Genomic DNA, 15260 nt, shown 5'->3' with positions numbered 1-15260 from the left:
ATTTACAAGATTAATGGTACGAATTTATGAAACAGTGTACTGTAATTCGTTTTTAAACAACTGTGCAATATATTGGATTGGTCTGATGATTAATGTGGGTAAAAATCAAGTCCTAATAGTTCACATGCTATCCTTATGATTCTGGCAAGTGTAATTGTACGAAATTATAGAATTATTGGGTTATTATCGGTCCTTAATAATTGTGCAGAATTGAGAAGATATAACGTTATGCAAAGCTCGAAAATCGAGTTCCACCATAATATAAATACATATATACCAAATCGTCCGAACCGTCTCAAAAAATATATTTATAATAGTGGAAGATATGGAACCGAGGCAAATATATAATTCACATGAATGTTCTGCGTGAATTTTCTGTTAATGATTCTGATTAGCGGCGAGTAAGATAATCGAAGTACTTAATATAAGCCCCAATCAACAAAAAAAGCTATGTATTATGTTTCTAATCATTTATTTTCCATGTTTGAAGGAATCTATTTACTTTTAGCACATTGGCAGTACTAAAAGTTTCATATTTAGAGCAGGCCATTAAAAAACTTCTTATATCTGACCGTGTTCACATAAACCATTTTTTTCTTTTCTTTTTTTTTTTCATCAAAACTAGTATACCAAAGCAGAGTACTATAGATATTGTAACTTATAGCAAGTTCTACTTGTGCGAAATAAAACGCCTCAATATCGAATTCATCGAAATTATTATCATATTACCATATTTACCCTATTGGCAGGGATAGAATTAAGGCCTATCAAGCCGAGCCATGGGTTCAATCAATTGTTCAACTAACTATAATACACTAACGGTTATGAGTAGACAGTGGACAGAAAAGGGTGAAGGAATAATGAAGATGATCAATTGTCTAGCCTTAGGTTAAGCGGTTCAGACAATTAGGCCTACGAAATCGTTAATTTGCTGAGTAATAATTTGAAAATTGGAGTAGACCTCTTACTATACAAAGACTTTATCGCCGTATTAGTGGGTCACTTTCGATAATTATTAGGTTTTCATTTGAATGTGGTGTACAAAAGTCAACATGTGAGATGACTGAAAGAATTTTTGCATTATTATATTATAAATTTAGTTATATCTCAACGAAATCATCCTTCGAAATGGAAACTTCTAAATCGGCTAATTGTAGACAAGAATGCTGGGTTTTTACGATATTTGACTTCCAATATATATATATATATATATATATATATATATATATATATATATATATATATATATATATATATATATATATCACCTCAGGGGGTCGCACTGCGAATACGGGCGTGGCAAGCCCGAGGTACTCTAGCTAGGCTCACATCTCACTCCCAAGTTGTGATCCTTCCCAAAAACCTTCAAATTTCCCTTTTCTCATCCTCCCCGATGCTATTAGGTTTACGAGGGCTAGGGGCTTCCTCTTTCTATCCTTCCCAAAAAAAAAGAAGAAAGAAGAAAAAGAAAATATGATATATGAGTCAACCCAATGAAACAAAGTTTACGGTGCAAGGGAGGGACACCCTAGTACCGGTCGGTGTAGAGAGTGAGAGAGAGGGCTCTTACCGACCGTCAGCCAACTACCGCTATGCAACCCAAGAGGGTGACCAGGCTGGGCTGCTGGATACTGATACAGGAAGAGCTGAGAAAAACCCATTCGAGAAAAGTTCTATGATCGACAGGACACCCCCATCGAAGGTGAGAACTCTATCCTCACCTGATCTCAGCCCACCGGGATTACTGGGAGATCGATCGCTGATTATAGAACAAAAATATAAGAGAAAAAGGGAAGAGAGCACTCTGAGCCTTTTGTCTAAAACCAAACAAGCAAAGAAAACTACTCAAGACGTCGGAGCACAAATCTTGAACATAGCAGAGGAAGCAAAAGCTCTAAATCGCACTGTCCATGAAAGTTCTAATACTAAGAAGGAAATCAGGGAAATATCTGCGAAAATACTACGCCAAACGGAGCAATTCGGAGGATATGAAATTTAGGAAGCCCTAAGAAGCCTCTTGTATAAAAAGCAGACAAAAGAAAACGCCAACGAAGAGGTTAAAATAGAACCAGCTGCTAGAAGTAGCACAGATATAGGAGGACAGACTGTTAGTATATTGAAGCAGAACAAGGAAGCGCAGACTAATAATATGGATGTCCAAGAAAAACGAATGACGCTACAAGAGATAAAAGAGATATCTGCTCCTGGCATAAATAAAGACTCTTTGCAAAGCATTGTTGAGGTACCCTGGGACGAAAAGTGTTTTGTCCATACAAACGTTATCCAAGATAACCTAGAGAAGATAGCAGTTTCAAATAAACTTGTAGTGTATCTAGACCCAAAAACGGCAGGAAAATCAATGGCCATTCGTAAAGTTGCAAAAGCCGTGCCTGAAATTAAAAGACTGGGTTTAATGAACAAACCAGAACCACAACAAGTAGCTTATATTGAGTCTACTAGTAAGGTACACTTTGATGAAACCGATGAACTACAAGAAATTGCGAAGAGTATATTTGTAGCCGGAATAGACGAATCCAAAGAAACAATGGAAGTGCTTTTTGAAATATATTGCATAACGGCAAAAATAGCCGAACTTGCGCAGAAAAAAGATATAAAGAAACTTACGGTAATATTTCAGAAGGAACTGAATTTATCTGAAATACGTAAAGCAGTAGAAATTGCTCTGATTCAGTTTGAACTAATGTAGAAATTTTTGTCTCAGACGGTATGACACTAAAAAAACAAAATAAACGAAGAGAGTCAAGGGACGAAGCTTTATATATCGTTCTTATGCGGAGCTTTTGAAAGCAGTTAAAGAAGAAGTACATAATAGAAACTTGAACAGTAAAGTAAAGGCAGCCCGAATGACAAAGGCCGGAGATTTGCTACTTACAATGGAGCGAAATAGCGGAGGAGCAGACGACATAGCTAACGCATTAAAAGATATAAACGGAGAAGGGAAGATAAGAAAACTTGGGGGACAGGAACCACGAGCGGTCTTACACGTCGAAATATCGACGCGGTCACAAGTAAAGAAGAGATTGAAACAGCAGTGAAGTCACTTATGGCCGGAAGCGAAACAGATTATGTTTCAGTCAGTAATCTTCGTCCTGGTTTCCGAGAGACTCAGATCGCAACCGTTCTAGTTGACAAAAAAACTGGTAAAAAACTTACGGATAAGGGAAATATAAGAATAGGTTTTGTAAGCTGCACCGTTAGGCAGAGAGTTAATGTGCTAACATGTTACAAATGCTGGGGTTTTGGACACACGACGTGGCAATGGAGCGGACCTGATCGATCCAAATGCTGCAAAAACTGCGGAAAGGAGGGACACTAAAAGAATAAATGCACTGAGAAATCTTACTGTTTAATGTGTAGTGAATCTGTTCACAGACCACACACCATGCGTTGCCCAAGATACCGAAGAGATATCACAAAAGGCGATATAGTGGGAACAGGCTAAGAAATGGCTAAATTTGTACAAATAAATCTAGGTCGCAGGCGACCTGCACACGATCTGCTAAAGCAAACAATAATAGTGAACAATATAGACATTTCAATAGTGAGCGAACCGAATAAAATACTCATAAAAGACTCAAAATGGTACGTTGATGAAAATTTTGATGCAGCTATAGGCATTACCAATAACGATATTCGTGGGTGATATATTGTCTGAATGGGCCGCAGGCCTAGATTTGGTTTCACTAAATCATGGAAATACTCCTACTTTTTCCTGAGGAAACAGTTCATCACATATAGATGTCACCTTTGTCTCAAATGATATAAACAAAATGTTTGGGAGTTGGCAAGTACTGGACCAAGAAACATTGTCTGATCACAATTACATCTTTTTTGAGATACCGTCTTTAGAAACACAAAAAGTAGTTCCTGAAAAAATTATCAAAGGATGGAAAATAGGAGAAAAGAAAATCCAATACTTCATATCTGAGATAAAACAAAAAATACGAGAAGAAACAGACACCCTAAACCCTCAAGGTCTCATGGCGGCTATTAAAAAGGCTTGTCAACGCACATTTCAGCCCACATACAACTATAGTGGAAAGAGAAAACCAGTATACTGGTGGTCATCACCGATCAGTGAGGCCAGAAAAGAATGCCTTTGTAAAAAGAGATACATGACACGTGCAAACAGAATATCCGGAAGCACAGTCGAAGAAAGAGAGAAAGTAAGAGCCGAATATAAAGAAAAAAGAAATTACTTGAAAAAAATGATAAAAGACGCGAAGAAACACTCCTGGAAAACTGTTATAGAGGAAGTTCAAAACGATGTTTGGGGAAAAGGCTACCAAATAGTGACAAAAAGATTTCTACTAAGACCGAAAACAGAAATCTCACAGGATATCATACTTAAGGAAGCAAGTGGACTATTTCCAAAATATGAAATAACCACCTGGCCACATATTGACATGGTGAGGACGGATACAATACCATGGACACAGGAAGAACTTGTAACGGCAGCAATAAAATAAAATCAAAGAAGGCGGCTGGACCAGATAAGCTATCACCAGAGATAACTAAGTGTGTAGTGAAATACCTGCCAGAAAAGTGCCTCGATGTGATGAACAGACAACTGTATGCGGGTAAATTTCCCAAAATATGGAAAGTGGCGAAACTAGTGCTAATAGAAAAGCCCAAAAAAACGGACGATTTAAAAATGTCATACAGGCCACTTTGTCTCCTGGACTGCATGGGGAAAATTCTTGAACACCTCGTCAAAAATAGATTACTTGCAGAAATAGAAGCAAGAGGAGGTTTTAGCAACTCTCAGTTTGGGTTTCAGAAAGGTATTTCCACTGTGGATGCACTAGCTAGAGTTCTAGAAATCGCAAAAGAAGCAAAACATGTGGCATGGGCAAACCGTAAGATATGCTTACTTGTAACGTTAGATGTAAGAAATGCATTCAACTCCGCACCATGGAGAGGAATAGCTGACAGCTTGAAAAAGCGAAACATATCGCCATACCTAATGCGCATGATCACAAGTTATCTAACGGACCGGACACTACTTGTAGGTAATACCATTATGGAAGTAACCTGCGGTGTCCCACAGGGCTCGGTACTTGGCCCTCTCCTTTGGAACTTATATTATGACGACTTGTTGCAACTGGATATGCCAAGTAGCGTAAAATTGGTGGCCTACGCTGACGATCTTGCAGTAGTAGTAACAGGAAAGATAAAGACACAGGTAGTAGTAGAAGCTAACATCGCTATTCAAAGAATAGCTAAATGGATGCATTTGAAAAAACTTGATCTTGCACCTGAAAAAACAGAGGCGGTACTTTTGGGTGATCGAAAGGAAGCAAGAAGACTCACCATCGAAGTCTTGAATAACGAAATCACTACAAAACCGCAAATTAAATATTTGGGTGTAACCCTAGACACAGGTGCTACAATGAAAAAACATATTGAAATCGTCTGCAAGAAAGCAGAAGCATCTGCTTTGTCTCTAAGTAGAATAATGCCGCAAAAAATGGGCCTACAGCAAGTAAACGAAAAATATTATGTGCAGTAACTCATTCGATTTTGTTATATGCGTCTCCCGTATGGTATGAAACGCTGAAATATACCAAATACAGGGATATTTGCCAAAAAGTGCAAAGAAAGTTAGCTTTGAGAGTATGTAGTGCTTTCCGCACAGTCTCCACAAACGCGCTGTTAGTGATTTCAGAAATAATACCTATAGAACTGCAGGCTGAGGAACGATACAAAACAAAAGACAAACAAAGGAATGAGAAGATAGAGATACGTACTGAAACATTAAATCGGTGACAGGACAAATGGGAACAAGCAGTAACTGGACAATGGACTAGAAGACTGATTCCAAATATTAGAACGTGGGTAAACAGAAAACATGGAGAGGTGAACTACTATCTTAGTCAAATGTTAACAGGACATGGCTGTTTTGAAGCATACTTCTACATGTTTGAAATCAGTAATACAACGGAATGCACGTACTGTAGACAAATGGATGACGCGGAACACACATTTTTCGTATGTGCAAAATGGAACCCACAGCGAATTGAAGTTAAACAATGTGTAGGAGAAACACTTACTCCAGATAATATTTTACACCATATGTTACAGGATAAAAAAAAATGGAACATAGTATCGGTTATGATCCAGAAAATAATAGAGACAAAAGAAGAAGATAGAAGTAAGCACAGACTAAAATAAGTGTAAGGCAACGCTCGGAATGCTGAAGTAATACTTAACGGTAGTTCCAGCACTCTTCTCAGCAGGTGAATCCACGTATGAGGGGGAAGGGTTTAGTCGGTCGGCAGTACAACAGCCAATAGCCAACCCGACACTATCTAGGCACAATATTGATCAGCCTAGATGTCTGAGAGCAGATTCCTAATCCCCTCCCCAAAAAAACAAATATATATATATATATATATATATATATATATATATATATATATATATATTCCGAAGAAAAAAGTTATTATTCACTCATCAAACGAGATACAGAAATGTTAAGTTTTTTTGACAGTTGTACAAAATAGTTATTTATACGTTTAGACACAAATTTTATACTTTTTGTCACGAGACTAGAGCAGACAAAAACAGACTTTAGTGCAGCGAATGATGCTTGCATATACGTCTGTGCGATTGATTGGTTTTTATAGTTAAGTTTAAAATAAAAATACGTGATAGGACAATTCGAGCTAGTGCGCACGTGTCATGCTTGCAACTTCTGCCTTAAATTGCATTAGGAAAGCTAATTTTGTTTCTATGCCAAGCTTGTGTGCTGTGTTTCCACTTCGCACGCATATTGATTTAGAAACATACCCTCAAAAGGTTGTAAGCTGGTTGACGTGTGATTGACTACTGTCGAACGTGAAGCGGATAACACTTTAGTTACTTCAGAGTCTGTGCACTGAAAATCGATTTCGTTGCCGATTTATATAGACTAATCGGCATTGTTCCACTTCACCGATTCCGAAGAAAATGTATTATTTTGTATGAAGATATTTCTCACGATTCAATGAAACTCCTACATATTGCTTTCCATTAGGTAGGAAATTGTGATATTTGGTTCATTCCGTTAGATAAAAATTTGACGTTTCTGCTAAATTTCGGCCATTAAAAAATTTACTGGCTGAAAAATTATGCATGCAGAAATACGCCAGTAGGGTGCCCCGATTGCTCACTTTGGACATTTTGGTATTTTTTATATTATTCATGATATTATGGCGTGACAATAAAAATATGTTAATGTTTAGATGTTATTTCATACGCGCACTTACGATCATTTTGAGAAACTGATAATGTGTACATTTACGATATTTTCGTCGATAGCATTTCCTTTATAAAAACTAATAAAAAAAAGCAACATTCTTAGAATTATTGAATTTACTACTGATGTACAATAGGAGAAAATGTACAATAGTTGAATCAAAAACACAAGCCAGCTTGTAAACAGATACCAAAATTTTATACTTAAATTCATTATCATCAAACTCATGAACAATAAAAGAATGGTGATGAAAAAGCATATAATCGCAGTAAAAAAATCAATCAAAATCTTAAATTTATCCTCTTCGTCGGTTTCCCCTGAATGATCTTTAATTTTTTTATGTATAGAAATAGGTAATTTATTGAAATATCATTGGTCAGGCATAAGTTTGCTCGGTTTGAAGCTTTGAGCTAGAAAAAACCAATATTTTCACGAAAAATCAATACTTAATCTTTTTTTGTCACTTGCGCCTTCCAAGTTCATAAGATATCTCACACCATCTTCATCATAGGTATAATTTATACTATTTTCCAGATTTTCTTTTTCAAATGTCTTATGTCTGAAATTCTTAATTTCTTATCATTATCCGTATTTGCCTTTCCTCAAAATTGGTAGATCAGCCATGGCTTTTCAATGGTAAAAATCGCAAAACTTCATACAAATCGTAGTATAATTCTCTGAGTTGGTTATTGAATCAGTGATTGTGGTTCTGCACTTGATTTTTAAACACCTTTCTTGGTTTTTTCGAATAAGAAATCAGAGTAGAGAATTTTTCTCATAAAAAAATTTCGAAATGCTGTTCGATTAAAATTATAAATGTATACATAAAAGTATATCTACTCTTATAAAATCCCTTTTAACAATAAAAGTATCAATTATAGTACCAAAATATATTGAAATTATGCCAAAACAATATTTTCTTTGGACAAAACAATATCACACTTACAACTGAATAGAATGCACTGGATGTGTTGTCACAAATGTAACCTAACCAACCCCCCTCAACCATAGTTTTCTGATGCATACGATAGACTAGCGAAATCTATTTTATTGGAAGCTGTCACGAAAATTATACTGGTCATCTAATTTTCTGGAGACCCTTACTACATAATTCTTATATTATTCACGGTCAACATAGCTTTATAGGCTGACGATAATTTGCCAAACTGTGAAATACATATCATCAAAGGGTATCGATATTGACAATTTGTAGAAATTCTGTTTGTGGTTATTTTCTTTCTAAAAAACTAAAATATTTAGTATTCGTAATACAGTTCATGGCTGAAATGTGAAAGCGCTATTGCTCAATTCGTATTGAGAAGGGGTCTCGCCACAAAAAAGCCACTAGTTGAAAACTAGTTCAGAACTGCTACGAACAGAGGAAAGATGTAGTTATATGTTTTATAGATTACGAAAAAGCTTTTGATGGAGTGCAAGACTATAAACTGGTTCAAATACTGAGGCGACTTGACATAGACCAGAAAGATATACGCTGTATTTGAAACTTGTATTGGAACCAATTAGCTGCAGCTAGAATTGACAACAAACTTTCAAAGGTCCAGAAAATCCTTAGAGGTGTTAGGCAGCGATGTGTCCTCTCTCCACTCCTGTTCAATTTTTATTGGGAAAACATCTTGAATAAGCCTTCGAAAGGCAACAATTAGGTATCAAAGTAAATGGCACAACATCAACAATATACGATATGCTGATGATATAATCCTGATATCAGATAACATGAATGACCTCAAAGGCTACTGGACATAGTTGGGATACACAGTTGGCTTATGGGAATCAATATCAACATGAAAAAGACAAAATTCCTAGTAATCACCCGCAAATTAGAGGTGTTACAGAATGTGAAACCATCTTACAATAGCGAAGAGATTGAACTGGTCACAAAGTTTAACTATCCCGGAACTTGGTTATGTGAAGACTGGTCATCCATCGTAGAGATGAAGTGCCGGATAGAAAAAGCAATCAGCTCGTTTATCAAATACAAAAACGTGCTAACGAACTCTGACTTTGACCTCAACCTTAGAATATGTTTCACAAAATGCTACGTATGGACAGTGCTATTGTAAGGTATTGAAGGCTAGACACTGGAAGTTAACACCATAAACATATTGGAGGGATTTGATATGTGAGGAATATTGATAGTTCCATGGGCGGCGAAAAAAACTAACGAGGAAATTCTGAAGAGAAAAGGAAAACAGCATACCTGGGACATGTGACAAAGAGCAAGAGGTATCATTTGATTCAACTGTTGATGGAAGAAAAGATAGAAGGAATAAGAGGATTGGGTAGAAAGAGTATATCGTAGCTTCACAATATCAAAAATTGGACATGCATAAGAACAACACAAGAATCTATTCATATCACCAGATACATGATGAAATGGTCAGAAGTGATCGCAAGTATCCAATAATTGTTAGTAGAAGAAGAAAAAGAAGAATTTACTAAAACAATTTTATAATTTCTGTCATAGTCCTTATACATATACTATGTATAGTTATTTCTTCTTAATCAGAGCCCATTATGATGACCTTAGTTCAATAACATCAACATCTAAATCAAAAATGATCCCGATCAGATGTCGATCAACTGAATAATTCATCAAATAGCATATGATTCAATTGCTATTTTGTTAAACATGTATTATCTCAGACAGAAACTGTTAATGAGGACCCACACTAATGTCAATAGTTAACGCATATCTCAGTCTTGTTTTGACTATCTCGTTGACCTTAAAAAGTATTGATAAAAATAGATAATATTCCATTACTATTATCGAACATATTCTCATACTATAAAATTTGCGATAATTGAGGAAGACAAGTCAATGGAGGTGACCTATAAAACGGACTAAGAAATTTTGTTCTCTATATGTGACATATATAATATTCCTTTCAGAATCTAACAAATTTATTTATTATTATAGAGTCAGTGCAAAAATTAAACCGATAATATTCTATTCTATGTTACTTCAAATACATCAACTTAGCTATTTTATACATTTTTACAAAAACGGTGAGGTTAGACTGGGGTCCGGCAAATCTATTATACTAGCAGTATGGCAATTAATTCACCAAAAGTAACCGTATACACTACGATTTCAGCGACAGCAATTATTTTTGCAGTAAATTGAGAGATTTATGTGATATTTCTTGGTATCAAAGCTGCAAAACTTCTCGGGTTATAACTAAGTACATTCCATCGAAGCAGAACAACCTTTCACACATCCAATAAGTAGGTATTTGATAAGTAGAGGTGAAATTTTTTCTATAAATTGATTTCAAGGAAAGGTGACATGAGTTAGACTTTCACTTGTGTGGTTATCTCATATCTAATGTTCAATAATAAAGAAAGTATTCGGTACGAACTCGCTGCCAACAAGTGGTCGTCATCGAATTTTACAAAATGAATACCGTAAGCAAAGGTTTGCATTCAGACGATATTTGAAATATTTTCCCATATACTAAACATGATTAGGTGATCAATATAATAATAAAGCTATTAATGTCATATTATATTTAGATAAAGACCAGAATTGTTCATTTTATTCTATACTTCTGAATTTTTATCGGCTTTGAGGATTCACGAGGATCGAAATTTGATGGAACATTATTCAACATAATAATGTTGATAAAAACTATTCCTTTAAATGCAGAATGAACTAGGGCATTAAAAATGAAATTGCATTTATTTACTCGTTCAATAAAAATTATCGTCCAATTTGATATTGATGGAGACACCTGGTTTTGGAATAACAAAAAAATAATTATACCAGGTTTCCCAATATGATTAGCGGATGTGTTATTGAACGATATTGAACTTATCGTTATAAATGATACATTAAATGAATTGACAACTCAAATTGGAGCCCACAAGTACAATTTATCACACAGCACATTTCAAGAATGTGAAAATCCCACGGTATCAGCTCGGGGGACTCTGGGGGTCATGGAACACAACCCCGATCATTAAACCGCTAGCGGTCAATCCAACAATAGGGTAGAGTGACGTTTGGGCAGCAGTTTACTTCGTTCCAACAGTGAATCCAAGCAATTAAAAAAAAATAAGTACTTCTCATCTTTCTTCAACGGAGAAAAGAGAAGAAGAGAAGAAATAGCATTCGGAGAATTACAGTTGCTTTGCTAAAAAATCATACACAATTTAGAAAATACGCCTAAGGTATCCCTAGCAACAAAGTACGCACATAGAATATCATATGACCAAGAAGGCAAATTGATTCATCAAGTTTTAGCGTGAGCCATAGTCTGATCACTTTATAACCTGTAACAACTCCAAACAATGAGGTATATATAAAAGTTGTTAAGGCAGGTGTTTTGAAACAGATTACCCTCATTGCAAATTGTGAAACACAAAAAGCTTCCTGTTCTCTACTCGCCATCTTTGATTTTAGCGCTTTCTAATAGATGGCGATAAGATATCGAAAAAATCGAACAAAATATTTGAGCTGCCCTTGTTTCATGTTCCATAGATCGTTCATTACTCTTTGATAGTATAAATACTATCATTAAAACCCCGAAATTTTTTTCGAAACATACGGTATTTTGAAGTAGCAACAGAATATGAATTGTGATATATTCAAAAGAATTATCAGTATGCAGTGGCGTGAAAAGAAAAATGATACGAATAAAACTCAAATTACTAATTACTTGTTATGATGTGAAAAACAAGAACTGAATTTTCAGCAAAAGTATCAATCCTCACTGTTACTATCTCAATTTCTTCAATTCGACTTATTTTGTATAGTATGGATAATAGTATCTTCAACGTTGTATATAAAATGTGTGATAAGAAATGTTGGAGAAATTATATGGAGACCTATTTCCAATGGCTAACATCTGCTGTTTCGTGGCCTTGTGAATCTCACAAATGGATTCAAAATCCCTTCGGGCGCATTCTTTATTTTCGAGAATAACAAAAAGTCGCACGATGCTACATCGGCTAAGGAAAGCGAGTGTAGACGGACCGGAAGACATTTTGCATATAAAAAATGACGTGTCACCCAACGTGTTGATATGATGAAGAAGAAAGCCGTTGGCCTATTTTCCAGGACTGTTCAACCTCTCGAATAGTCATTCACCTGTTTGAAATAACAAGCCTATTTTTTATCTCTATTTGGAAGAAATTCTGTTCTAGTTTTATCAGTTTTAAATCGCTAGAACTACTTACAAATAGCTCTAAATTACTATATTATAACAACAGAGGCATTCAATGTTAAATGTCATTTTATCTTCTTCCACAACTTTTCCGACGTATAACAAAATTTGTTGTTGATGCATTACTTAAATGCAATGTTTTAGGATTGCCATTGTTAACAATATCTATTTTAAGCAGCTCTACTAGCAGGCTGACAAGTCAAAGAGCGTTCAAACTTGACATTGCTGGTTATAAGTTATACTAGTTAGGTGAGACGTAGCGTAAATGCTGCAATGAAAATGTTTCATCATACTTCGTGTTTCTGCTATTGAATACTATTGACTTTTACGTATAGTTACTTTCGTTTAACTTCCTCCCTCAATACTATATATTTTTAAGTCTTATCGCCTTGATCTCGTTTTCCTTATGCGTACAGTGCCGTGGTTCACTTACCCAATAAGTACCTTTTTTCGTTGACCAGTTGAAAATGTTTTTTTTTTTCATGTACAAATATGAATCTAACGTTCAACCAGAATAACTTATATCTTCATATCAACTATTGTTTTGAGTCTATCCGGCAAAAATATGTTAATATGTAATACGAGAAGGTGCCATAACCAAAAATTAAGTATAACTACGGTTATGGTTGAGATGCAACAAATAAAAGATTAGAAACTGGTTTTTGATTTGAAATTCATTATTAATTATCTCCTCAGAATACAAAATTCACATAAAATAGTTGATTCTAAAACTTCACTCGGTTGATATCGAATAATTCTGTTTATATTTCAGACTTCGTCCGAGAAGTATTTAATTTAAACCAAACTGTTCGGAAATATTTATAGAATAAAAAATGGATTTATGACAATGTAAGTAGTATGTACAGTAGATGAAAAAAATACGTAGGCATTATATGAATATTAAATTATTATAATATTGTATCATGATGACGTCATGAATCTAATGCCATATTAAACTGGTATGCCGCCATTTTGTACTTGTGAGAAACGTGCAAAGTAGTTAGTGATTCGCAAGTTGTGAATATATGATATATAAGAATCTTTATTTGGAATTTATGATTCAAAATAATTGCATATAAACAAAGTAAACAACTGCTCCTTGTGAATGAATTAAAAATGAAGTCAACTTATAATACTAGTTAGTATAATTCAAAATAAGTCGACAGTGTGGCATTATGATCAATGTACATTTCGGGATAGTGGCCATATATTGAACTGAAATTCCTCATCCTATTAAATTTGATAATTTTATGGGGATTTCACTCAGTAGTAGTTAAATAGCTCAGTACAGTTATATGGTTTTCATTTATCTATAACATATTTTTTAATCTTTTGTAATAGATTTTTTTTTAAATTACTCCGATTAAATATTCAAGGTTGTTGTACCTATAAGACAATTAATTATATAGACAATAAAATTTCGATTCCACATGAATACTCTCAGTTTATCATTCTACAGCACCAGTTGTTGTTAAAGTGATTGTCAGATTTTTATATACATTTATTTCATGAGTAACCAGAGAATCTATACGTTTTATAGTATTTCGTCTATAAAATAACATTTTGCCGAAGATAAAACGGGAAAATAACATCAAAGACTCACAATTGCTTCCTCTTCAAGCGAATAGTCTTCCAAAACACATACATTAAAAATTTTCTATTGTGACTAGTTTAATATTTAGTTCAGTATTCCAGGAACAACCAAAAGTCGCACGAAGTTATATCTACGTTTTATATACATTTATTTCATGATTAACCGGATAATAATCTATACGTTCTATAGTATTTTTTCTATAAAATAAAATTTTGCCTGGAAATTACCATCAGAAACGCATAATAAGTTTTGAAAACACATACAACAGAAATTTTCTATTGTGGTTATATTCAGTTGAGTATTCCAATGATAAAATATTAATAAATTACGAACGCAACGCCCTTTCATAATCATCTAAAATAGCATATATCAACTGTCATATCTATTTAATTTGTTGTTTTTCAGCTTAGAATATTTCAGTTGAAAGATTTTTTTGAGTATATCAACAAGTAGTCAATATATAAGAAAAAGCTTCCAATTTCTATTAGATACAACATCAATTATCCTCAGAAATTTCTAAAAATGAGTATCTTATTTTCATTTTATTCGATACTCCTGAATTTTTATCGGCTTTGGGGCTTTACGAGGATCGGAATTCGATGGAACATTATTCAACAGAATAATGTCAGTAACAACCACTATTCCTTTGAATGCAGAATGAACTAGGATATCAAAAATGAAATTGCATTCATTTACTCGTTTAATGAAAATTATCCTCCAATTTGATATTGAAAGAGACACCTGGTTTTATAATAACAAAAAAATAATTATACCAAGTGTTTAAAAAACAATGGCGGGTGTGTAACACTTATAGTATGATATCGAACTTGTAGTTATGATATTATGATACATAAAACGAATTAGCAGCTCAAACAATTCTAAATGATAACCCACAAGTGTCCAACGTAAGTAAAATTCACCACACGGCGCATATCAAGAATGGAAAAATCCCACAGGGTCAGCTCGAGGGACTCTGGAGGCAATGAAACAGTTACGATTGGCCTAGACCTTACTACTCGTATAGTGAGGCCAAGCACCACCTTGCAAAAAAATTAAGTATTTTCTATCTTCCTTTAACGAAGAAAAAAGAAAAAATAAGGAGAAGTGCCAATTACAGTTGCTTCGCTAATATCACACACTATCGAGGACATGCAACGAAAACTTTCAATTTAGAAAATATGCCCAAGATTTTCCTAGCTTAAAAGTATGCAAATAAGAA

The 15260-nt window shown here is 34.5% G+C and overlaps 1 protein-coding gene across 2 annotated transcripts in view; it reads left to right on the top strand.

Annotated features, from left to right (window-relative positions):
• The window catches only part of LOC130444750 (sodium-coupled monocarboxylate transporter 1-like), a 45920-nt gene that overhangs the window by 7103 nt on the left and 23557 nt on the right, over nucleotides 1-15260 (top strand). Inside the window, exon 2 of one of the 2 annotated variants that reach the window (XM_056780031.1) lies at nucleotides 13220-13296. The exons of the other annotated variant lie outside the window; for it this stretch is intronic. The gene's annotated coding sequence lies outside the window, so the exon portion shown is untranslated. The remainder of the gene's footprint in view (nucleotides 1-13219; nucleotides 13297-15260) is intronic. 2 annotated transcript variants of the gene reach the window in all.

This window comes from Diorhabda sublineata, chromosome 5 (genome assembly GCF_026230105.1).
Source record: "Diorhabda sublineata isolate icDioSubl1.1 chromosome 5, icDioSubl1.1, whole genome shotgun sequence".
Classification (NCBI taxonomy): domain Eukaryota; kingdom Metazoa; phylum Arthropoda; class Insecta; order Coleoptera; family Chrysomelidae; genus Diorhabda; species Diorhabda sublineata.
The sequence above is the reverse complement of the archived record's forward strand: the minus strand, read 5'-3'. Positions and strand labels throughout refer to the sequence as shown.